Here is an 8364-nt window from a genome sequence, read left to right on the forward strand (position 1 = left end):
AATGAAAGTGAAATAAAAAGATCCATATACTATTTTAAAAGTCTCAATCATGGCATTGAGACCATTGAAAGTATGTCTAACCCAACACAACTCTAAGGCTTCTTTTAGAAAGCAAAAACAAGGTGAGAGATGCATTATAAAGAGTATAGAAGTGAAGTTTCACTTTAATATTCTAAAACAATAGAATGCAAGAAAAGTTTAAACATGTCAGGATATGAAATGAAAGTGAAATAAAAAGATCCATATACTATTTTAAAAGTCTCAATCATGGCATTGAGACCATTGAAAGTATGCCTAACCCAACACAACTCTAAGGCTTCTTTTAGAAAGCAAAAACAAGGTGAGAGATCACACAGGCCTGCAGGATGATGAATGAATGGGGAGTGGCTATGCTAAAGGTGGTCAGAAGGTAGCATAATGTATGTCGCGGAGTGATCGGTCCAGTACATGTAGCTGGATCCTAATTCGTATTCGGAGATTGCAGAGCTCGCCCAAATATGGTCCAAAGGAGATCTGTAGATAGTTGTAACATCTTTTACCAACTGTCGGATGTTATATTTGTTTAGGAAAGAGGAAAGCTGGTAGCAGGAAGAATTAGGAACTTTAATGTCAATGTTGAAGTCACCTAAGATAATGATTGGAATCTCCATAGTGTGTTGTTGAAGCAATGTTTTTAATGCATCTATTAAATTTGTTAGCCTTGTTGAAGGTGAATTGTAAAGGGAAACTATTTTAATGATTTTGTTGTTTGTGAACTTGATCATTGTATGCAACATCTCAATTCCTGGACGAGAAATATTCCCATGGTCAAAGTGCATTAGTGTTTCTTGGCGGAGAATTGAAACACCCAGTTTTGCATAAAATTGGTGTTGTAGAAAGCCTGGTATTGGATGCGGTATTTTTTTTGTAGTCTTGTCTCTTGCAAACAAAGTACATGCGATGTCATTAGGATGGAATTTGTTGTAATCTTTCTTATGTGTTTATTGAAGGACACAATGTTGAGAGATTGAATTATGATATGTGTGTTTGAGTAAGCTTCTAATGACTTTTGAGTGGAGATCCATCTAGCTTGTGCTTTTAGGCGATCTAGTTCTTCTAGTACATGTTGGTCGACCTTGATATGGGAAGGTTGTATTCTTTTGAGCAGGTAAAGATTAGTTGGGTCTCAAACGCGTGACAATGATGTGTATGTGAGACCATCTATTCTTATGTGTTCAAGATTGAAGGCTAGTGTTTGCAATGTAAGACCCTGGGAACGATGAATTGTTTGAGCACTAGCTGGTTGCAATGGGAATTGGTATCTAGAGATGATGTTCAAGTAGCTTTTCTCGACTTGGAATTCACGAACGACTCGTTCTAGCGGGGTCCATTCTTTGTTAATGGCCGATGAATACAATGCTTGATTTTCATAGCGTTTTCTCTTTCCAGTGAGAGGGTTGGAGAAATGAACCCAAATTATTGTTTTTTTGCTTGTTTTTTTAAAGTTTTTGTACTCCCCTTCTTTCTCCGTTAACCAATTCATCAAGAATATCCAAGTTCCCTGCAAATAACTCAACAACAATGTCTGCTTTTAGGCTGAGTGTGGAATGCAATACTCCAGTGGATTTGGGATCTGTAGGAATGCTAATTGTTTTGTTGCATGAGTTATTTCTTTTGTCAATAGCGATGAAAGTTTGTGGCGTTCCCTCCATTTGATTGAAAACAGCAAGATCTGAGCGTCCTTTTCTTTGTTGGAGTAAAATAGATGAGAAACTTGACGTTTGGTTGTAATAGGTCTATATTAGTTGTTGTTAAGATATTCCAAATCCTCAGAAGTATGTTGTGCAACTTGAAGTCTATTAAGAATATCTATGAATGTTGGATCATTTTGTCGCATTGTTAGTGTAAGTTCGTAGCATTGTGGATAAGTGTGCTAATATGATGGGTAAACTGCTTCTAAAAGCATATGTTTTTGCGCAAAGATCCAGGTATCCTTAACAGGGCTTGCCTGACATAGATCACCACAAAGAAGGACATCCAATCCATTGAACAGTTTATCATGAACACGCTTGATTGCTCGCAAACGAGAGTCAACCATGGAGAACACGCTTGAACCTATCAAGGAGACCTCATCAAAAACTACAAGTCTCAAGTCTTTATAAAGGAGAGAAAGCGCATTCAACTTTTCAACACTCAATCTTGTTTGTGTAGAAGTAATTAGAGGCAAGTGAAGTGCTGAGTGGATTGTGGTGCCACCAATATTAAAAGCTGTCTTTCTTGTGTATGCCATTAGCAATGTTGTTGGAGATTCTAGATTTGGTGCACTTCTATGGTTGTAAAATCATTGCAATGCTTCTACTAACAATAGTAATGTTAATGGGTTTTCTATTCCTGCACCTCTTGTGAGAAAGAGGTGTATTTGTTTGTTGCGTTGAATTCGTTTTTTCAATATTATGTCGTCAAATATGTGTCGTTGTTGGTCATTTAATTTGTCAATGGCTGCATGGAAGTCATCATTTTTCATGGAGGTGTACTTGAAATGTTGCAAGTGAAAAGTGTTTTTAGAGTGCATATTAATGTGCAGGTCATTAAGAATGTGAGCATCATGCGAGGCATGTAAGTCATTGTCGGTTGTACTAGTTGTGGTTGGGGAGGAAATGTAGTGCATTTGGTTTTTGTCTATTGAGCTTGGGGCTTTATTGAACTTGAGTTCATTTGATTTTATGGCTTGTATCTATTCAATATATACATCACTCCATGTACAGGATTTTGTCAAATGTTGGTGCTTCGTTATTGGTCCAAGGAAGGTATAACAAGCATTGTTCTCTATAGTGGTCTTATGGGTTTTTAACAATATTATATTTCACGAATCGTATGATCTTAGCTTTGCGCAATGGTTTGTAAGTCATTCCTTCTTGTTTAATTGTTGATGCATATTCAGCCAAGCATAGATGATGGAGACTTTGTGGTCTTTTAGCATATTTATCAATAATGTTTTGGAAGAATATGTTTGTGTTAGATAAGTGTAGTTTTTGTAGAGATGCTTTCCTTTGCAGAACTAATGCACGTTGATCAGGAGGGTTAGTACTTATGTATACAAAGTCACGAGTTGTAGTATGGAGTGGTAACGATAGCACTATGGAAGATGCTTGTTGTACACTAATTTGTTGTGTGTTGAGAATAGTGTTACCGACCTTACGTAGCCGCTCAATTGTTGTTGCGTTGTTGGCGACACAAATATCAAATTAAGATTTCATTGCTGCTATCAATGTGTTGTCAATTTTTGTTATGTATGATGTGCAATAACTTGCTGCACCATGTGCGTTCAAGAAGAATTGAATATCAGTGTTTGCGTCCCATAGTGTTGCAATTGTGGGGTTGAAATTGTTTGTGTGAATGTCCTTCATATTTCATTTCAAGAAGATTGTTGATGTGGATAATGAGTTTGTTATTGCCAAAGTATATTCTTCGAATGTCAAATGCAGGCTTTGTAGCCATTCCTCAAAGGAAATGCTAGTTTCAGTGGGAAGTGTATCGAGGCTATTCTGAATGCATTTAAAAGTTTTCTTGCTTCTCATCTGGTTGTCGTAGTCATTGGTAGTTGGTCTGAGAATGATTGTGAATGGCATGGGGAACCTTGGGAAAGAAAATCGACAGGATTTGCCTTTCTTGAGGCAAGTTTTCTATGATGGTGCGTTTGTATTTCAGAAAGGTCTGATGGAACCCTGGAGCTGTCTGTACTTATGTACCTATCTATGAATGCCACAATAGCATCATCTGTGTCATGTTGGAATATAGGAGCTTGTTCAACCCATAAAATACCATGATCACGCTGGCTGCCACTGCTTTGGAACTTTGTCATGAAGAAATAATCAAGAATTTTTCCGCATAATTTGCTATCGTTAAGTAGTATTCTTTTCATGGCTGTGAAGCGATTAAGGTAGAAGCGAGCTGTTGTTATTGAATCTACTTGCACCAAACATCTATGGAAGGAGCTATCGCTTTCATTGCTATCTTGTTTAAGCAACACTATTTGTTCCAAGGCATCAACAAGTTTTTTCCAACGTTTTTCAGCTGAAGAAAGTTGGTGGCCCTAGTTGTCGAATCATGCCGAAAACCTTTTTTTTTTAATTTTCTTTGAAATCTGGTGAGGTACGAAGCGCTTCAAAGTCTCTGTACCCTAGTTGTGACGAGACTACTTTTTCTATGTTTATGTCCTAACAAACATGTCCAGTCGACAAGGTTCCTCCCTCAAGTTTTGCTTTGCGTAGGCGTATCCAAATGGAGGATAGTATTTTTTGCGTCATGATTTTCACTGATTTGAAAAATAATTTTTCGATGTTGAGGGCAAAACGTCTATCTTTGTGCTTGAGCTCCCATTTGGCTACTGTTTGGTAATTTTTAGATACGTGTTGGTGGTATTTTCTAAGCTCTCCAAAGAAGATCGTAGGAAAACTGAGCTCCTCACAGAACACATCAAGAAATGGACCAAGTGGATTGTTCCCCTCTGATGGTGCGACATACAAAATTTTATTGTTGTAATCAACTACTTGCGCAGCAATAGTGATGCTGTGCAGGAGCACATCAGTGTCAATAGCTTCCTCGTTCTCCATCTCGTATGTGTTTGTGTCTAGGGGAAGTGATGAGTGTGAGATTTCTTTAAAGCGTGCAAGCCATTTATCATTTATGGTTATGTTTTCCTTCTTATATAAAGAGGTATGAAGAAGAGCGTGTGTGGCCTTTACTGTCAGCAATGGTCTAACAAGGCCAGATAAGTAGCAATATGTGTACTCGAGCTTGCGTTTGAGCCCTATCAAGACTGAAGCCTCATCGTGGATAAATCGAGGAAGAACTTGTTGTGTTTTTTTTAATATTTGCAAGGACATTCACGACACTACCTGGCAAACCATATTGGCCGTCATAAGTTAGTTCTCGAATCTTTGCGAACAGTATGCGGATGGAGACTATGCGTGCTTCAACATTGTTCAGTTGCAGGACTGGCGGCAGAGGGTCGTTAAAGCCCAATGTATGCAAGCTCTCAAACGGCAGCATAGATCTGTTTGATTTGCGTTTGCATGCACGACAAAAAAATAGAGAGGAGCATCTTTTTTGTTTTCCACCTCCAGCATGTAAGCATAGTGGAGGAGTGAAATGCGTGACTTGCGAAGAGCGGAAAAACAACTGGCCACACTTTTCGCATGGATATGTAGGTGTGTCATTAAGCCTCTTTAGGAATTTGTTTACAATCTTGTTTTTTTGTTGTGGATGAACGGAAGGATGTTGTTGCAATGAGGCAGTCTCTATCATCTTTATACGTCTTAGTCGCTTCAGTTTTGTTGTAATTGCAGAGTGTGTATGGACACAAAGCGGTTTCTTTTCAATAAATAGATCTACGATTTGAGTAGATGGTTTATGCATGTTCTCTCTCCACAAGTGGGTTAATGCATCACACTCTTCAATTGTCCAATGGACAAGTTTATGACGTGATTGTCAAGTCATGAAAGCATAATAGATGAAGCCGATAATAGATCCATCTATAATTAGAAGTCCTTTTTTGAACTGTTCAATTGATTTTCCAACTACTTGTTTTTTGTTGTGTCCACTTGTAGCATTGTGAAGGATTACGGTAAGTGTTTTTTTGAATTTGTGAGCAAAAATATTGATGACTTCTATTGTGAGACTCATCAATGTTTTACAAGTATCGTATAGAGCATGCAATTGTGTAGCTCTTTCACTCAATGACTCTAGCTGTGATCCAAAGCAGAATGAAGTTGAAGAGTGTGTGATAAAATTTGTTGAGTGGTTCTCAAACAAGCATTGTTGCATTATAAGTCTAAATGATTCAAAGCTTAAGTTTGTTTGCAATACACTATGGAGTGCTAGAAACAATTGTTGATTAAGAGGATGTGTTTGCATAAATAGCATGTCAATGTCTATCTCTTTTGGAATACTGAAACTAGTAGGATTTTCCATTATAGAGAGAGGAAGAGAGTAGTGTGTGTTGTTTTGCATATAATTGATAGATAGAGAGAGGAATTGAGGACTAGACACACACACACACACACACACGGAGAAAGAGAGAGAGAGCTTGTGTGTTGCTTTACAAGCAATGGACACACACAGAGAGAGAGAGAGAGAGAGAGAAGAAGAAGAAGAAGAATGTGTGTGTGTGCGTGTGCGTGTGCGTGTGCGTGTGCGTGTGCGTGTGCGTGTGCGTGTGCGTGTGCGTGTGCGTGTGCGTGTGCGTGTGCGTGTGCGTGTGCGTGTGTGTGTGTGTGTGTGTGTGTGTGTGTGTGTGTGTGTGTGAGAGAGAGAGAGAGAGAGAGAGAGATAATGTTTTGTGTATCTACCTATGCCTATTTGTATTTGATTCTAGATAGAGAGAGAGAGAGAGAAAGAGAGAGAGAAAATGTTTTGTGTATCTATGTGTGCCTATTTGTATTTGATTCTAGATCCATAGAGAGAGAGAGAGAGAGAGACGGAGAGAGAAGAGAAATACAGAAATGTTTTGAGTTCTCAATTCACGGTAGAAGCGAACAATACTTACAAGCATAACCACAATACTTAGAACCACAACCAAAAGTGTGCAAAAGCACGTTACAAAGAAGTAGAGGATGGAAGCATTGGTTTTGTTTGAGGATATAGTTAAAACAAGCAAACAATGTAAAGGGTAGCTAGTAATGAAAGGCAAACATTCACAAGACGAAGATTCAATTTGATACGCCACCACGTGGCCACTCGTGTTGATTTTGAAACAGCCAAACCCTGAGGTTGTTGCCAAGGTATCTCTTGCCTCGGAAATGGACTCAGCGTAAATTTGGTTGAAGGTTCTATCCAATGCAAGCACTAAATCGGCTGCTACACCACTTGCACATCAAGAAGCTTTTTGTCTTTTGTTGCAATACGTTCTTCCAGCTTCGGTGTTGTGATTATTCTGGTGTTGTTATTGCAAGATCCACAATAAGGTGCCTGCCTAAGTCTATACACTTTTGTGGATTTACAATTCGAACAATGCTTCTCCAGCAGCACACTATTGAAGTTGACGAATCTGAGGGTTCCAACAACCTAGACAAGGCAACTATGTAAGAAAATGAGAGAAGTCACTTCTAATATATCACTATATGCTATATGAGTGAACCTCACGATTGTAGCCCAAATTTTTGGTTTGCGCCTGAAAGACGGCGGCAAGCTCCTCTCTGAGGCGTGCACTACGAACAGGCACTAGAATTGTAACATCCAGTATTGACAAGGTATTGGCCTTGGCAAGGAATGCACCGATGTTTCTTGCAACGCACATTACAGGGCCATCAACAACCATTTCTTGAAGCAATTGTTGGCAATCATCTTTGTGAGAGTTCACAAAACTCAGCTACAAAAAAGATTAAATATGGAAACAAAATCAAAAAGAGCATCAATATATCATGGAATATTTCAAATGTATAATAAAAGAGAAAAAAACAATAAGCAAGATAGGTCAATTTGTTACCATATACATGTGGTAGTGATGTGTGTGAACACACTAGGACCGTCGGGCCATTTTTTCCCTCTTTAGGAGGTTTTTTCCCCCGTGCATTGTATATACGCCCATCACTCTAGGGCTATCTATCTTTCCATTGCACACTAAGTAACACACTCTCTATTGTGTGCCTTGAGCTTCCTTTGTCTTCTCCAAGTTGTGTGTGTTTCTCTGCAACCCTAATTCCAACAATTGGTATCAGAGCAGGTCACGTCCTCCCGGGCTTAGTCGCCAGCTGCTCCAGCACACGCCTGCTCAGTTTCTCCGATTTCAGTGAGCTTTGGCGAGCGTTCGCAGGTCGAAAATTTTTTTGGGGGTGCTCGAAAAGCTTGGTCTGCTCAGAATTTTGATTTTGGGCTCATTTCGGCCTCCGTTTCCACTACAGGCAGTATCGCACAGGCTATTTCGTCACTTTGTGCAGAATTTCTGCCAGTGCCGTTTTCTGCATAACAGGTGCCTTATCTTCTACGGTTTGTGCTATATAGCACAAGTTGTTCCCGCTCCATTTCTCCTATTTTCGGGCAGTTTTCACATCAGGTGCAGCATTTACCATGGCTAACAACAACAACGCAGATGTGTTCAAGATGTTTGCTACTGAGGACAGGTTAGATGGGGACAGCTACCCTATGTGGGCTTATATGATGCAACATGTTCTTGTGTCAAAGGGTGTCTGGAACATTGTGCAGGGCATTGATGTACGTCCTCGTTCTGAGGATGTAGACGATATTGAGGATGTTGCAAGTCTTGCTGCAAGGATTGCAGCTGTTAGAGTTGTTTTGCCTACAGTAGAACAAGCTCGTTGGGATGTTAAGGATGCGCAGGCTCATGCATTGATTGCGTTGTCTGTGAAGCGCACCATTTTTCCTCAC

General features: G+C 39.4%; 1 pseudogene; it reads right to left on the minus strand.

The window, feature by feature from the left end:
* Positions 1-6495: 6495 nt before the first annotated feature.
* LOC147440804 (uncharacterized) lies at positions 6496-7297 on the minus strand (annotated as a pseudogene).
* Between the last annotated feature and the right edge of the window lie 1067 nt (positions 7298-8364).

This window comes from Adiantum capillus-veneris, chromosome 15 (assembly GCF_014529385.1).
Source record: "Adiantum capillus-veneris isolate H3 chromosome 15, ASM1452938v2, whole genome shotgun sequence".
NCBI classification, from domain to species: domain Eukaryota; kingdom Viridiplantae; phylum Streptophyta; class Polypodiopsida; order Polypodiales; family Pteridaceae; genus Adiantum; species Adiantum capillus-veneris.